The sequence below is a fragment of the Monopterus albus genome, unplaced genomic scaffold (genome assembly GCF_001952655.1).
Source record: "Monopterus albus unplaced genomic scaffold, M_albus_1.0 scaffold265.1, whole genome shotgun sequence".
In the NCBI taxonomy this organism is placed as follows: Eukaryota; Metazoa; Chordata; class Actinopteri; order Synbranchiformes; family Synbranchidae; genus Monopterus; species Monopterus albus.
The window spans coordinates 170,324-173,432 of NW_018128145.1; positions in this window are offsets into that span (position 1 = coordinate 170,324).

Sequence of the window (3,109 nt, forward strand, 5' to 3'; positions counted from 1 at the left end):
GTGCATAACAGAGGCAGTGAAGCAAATGGCTAGAAGAGGGGACAACCTGAGAGTAGCATACTTCAGATGTTCAACAGAGATGTGGTCCAGCCCAGTAGCCTTATTTTCAGACAGATGACTTATTGCTTGGGAAACTTCACTGGTTTTAAAAGATTCAACAAAGTCAACCCCACCCACCAAAAAAGTTTCACTCGGAATACAGTTAAATAACTCACAGTAATGACGCCGCCAAAACTCAGCTATCTTATCAGGATCAGAGATTCCATCAATAGTATGAGGTACAGAGGATCTACTGTTGTTAATGTATTTGACATCCTTCCAAAATGATTTCATATTGTTCGTTATGAGTTTTTTCGCCATAGAGTCCGACCTCATCTTTTGTTCATTTTTCACAATAAACCGTATGGCATATTTATATTTCGCAGTTGCACGCTTTTTAAACTCAAATATAGGCCCAGATCTGGGTTTACCGGCAAGAAACCCAGGAAGTTGTAGGGTTAGGTATTTTTAGTCAGATAGAAATTGGATAGATACTTTATGTATTAGAAATGTTTAGTGGAGACAGGATGTCTAGTTAGACTGTTAAATGCTTAGTCATGCTTATGAGTTTCTACAGGGTACATCTGGTCAAGGATAACTAGAGAGAAGAGTTGATGACTGTCAGCAGACAGGGTGTTTAATATTATTATTAAAGGGCAAAGAGGTGGAGTGTGAGTGAAGCTCAGTCGCAGCTTCTGGCGGGACCCTCCCGCCTGTCACTCTAAGCAGAGACCAAAACTGTTTTTGTACCAGGCTGTAAACATTCATTTCTACTGTAAATGTGGGAATTTTAACATTGGAGTCTGTGGGGACTGACTCCTTTTTAGAGCCAGCCTGTGGTGGCTGTTTGAGGAACATTTCTCAGCCTCAGAGACTGACGTCTGTGAATTACATGAGAGATATTAAAAATAAAAAATACTGTATTTATACACTGCAGAATCTATGAAAACACAACTGAATGCTTGCACTATTAATAAAGTGAACTCGTTTAGCTCGGTTACATCGATAAAGACCTGTCCAATGTGTACTCAACAGCTCTGTGCAGGAGGACAGCACCCCGCTCGCCTCATATTCAGGTACAAGTACACCTGTAGAGAAAACCAGAGGCTGATAATCTGGCCATTCAGTCCAAGCCCAGCTCGACAGGTGAACTGACAGACTGACTGCTGATCAGCTCTGTCTGAGTAGCAACAATCATTCCAGCTGGTTCGACCTTTACCTGCCTGCTACCTCATGCTTTAATAACTGTGTGCTGCTGCCACTTTCTGCATTTGTCACATTTGTTTTCATTGAATATTAATGAACATTTTGACAAAAAATCATTCTCAAACTAGTAAGATATATTATTTTGTCTTTTTTACTTTTTTGCTTTTGGCATTATGAGGTGGTGCTTATATTGCATGCCAAGATAAAAGTAAACATGGCAACTGCTTTGAATGAACTAGGTCAGCTGAAGTGACTTAGTTCAGTTGAATGTGTTAATGTGAATTCACTCAATCAGATGCATCACATTTAAAGTGCATCTTATTCCTGAAGCATTAAATATGATGGTGGTGTGCTGAACAACGTACAGTATATTGTGCTGTATATCAACGATCACAACACTCTGCTCAAACCTTTGTCAGCATTAAAACAGACTCGTGGCATTTCCTCCTCGTCTGTGTTCAGCTTCACCGAGTCTCTTAGTTTCTTCACTGTACTGTATTACTCGGAGCCCTATTACCATTACTGGTACTCTTTGCCTTAAAATTCAAATAACTGCTTTTAAAACACTCTGAATTGATTGTCCTGTGTAACATCACAGCATTGACGCCTGCTAGAGAAATATACGAATTATGTAAATAAATGAACACATATATGTTGTATATTATTAATAAAGTAAATAAATCACCCTCCTTTGTGTTTGGACAGATAACATGTTTTACACAATATAAGCCTCTGTGGTGCTGGACACAGTTTTTATGAACAGTTCACTGCTATTAACCCCCATGGATTTCAACTCCAACATGCTCATATTTGTATTGTCAGATTGTTTTTGTGTACATAAGTTGTTCATGTCTCTTCATTCATCTCAGATTTCTGCTTGATGGACAAATAAAGAGTTTTGATTCAGTTAATCCACAACAGGAAAACTTTACTGCAGCAGAACCTTTGTTTTTCTGATTAACAAAACACACAAACACCTGGGAAGACTCCTGAAAGGACCCGCGATCGCGAGTGTTTGTGTCACCCAATGTACCTAAGCTGAAACTCGCCTGCAAATCCAACAGGCAAACAGAACCTGAACCTACATAAAAACTGTAATTTTGAGCTTTTAAAAGAAAATGAGAAAAAACTCCCAAAAGTAAAATTTACAGCTGGCCTAGAGTAATGCTCCGCAACAGACCTGGAGGGGGCGCTACAAGTCCAAATCCTCACTCTTTTTCTTCTTTCCACACAGGAACTAGTCACAGCAGTCATAGCAGTCATTTTCTGTATTGACAGCATTTTCAGCAGTCCTCACACGCAGACCAAAGTTAACAGTGAATTGCCTCTACTGACTGTTCATGTGCATCAGTCCTGGATTATCTTGTTTGTCTGTGCCACATACCTCCATTGTTGTTCATAAACAAACACATCAACGAAACACACTGCTGCACTGGGTGATGTCTCTTCATTACAAAACACAAGGCCCTAATCTGAAAAAACTTAGAAAAAAACCAACTGGACTAGATTTCTAGGTCAAAGACGTTTCACCTCTCATCCAAGAGGATTCATCAGTTCTGACTGACTGGTGTTGAGCCGGAGATATTTATCCCCCTCGGTAGGGGGCTTACTATGGCCTGGATGACTGAGAATCTGCACAAACAAGGCCCTAATATTTGTTAAAATGAAAACGTAGAAAAAAAAAATCATCTGGACTTGGTTTTAGCTTCTTGTGAGAATGGGCATTTTACTAAGTCAGTGTTAGCTGGCCGTCCCTGGTAGGTTAGTGGTTAAGGCGCAGCGCTCTCGCCGCTGCGGCCCGGATTCGAATCAGGGTTGCGTCAGGAAGGGCATCCGGCGTAAAACACGTACCAAATGTCAACAT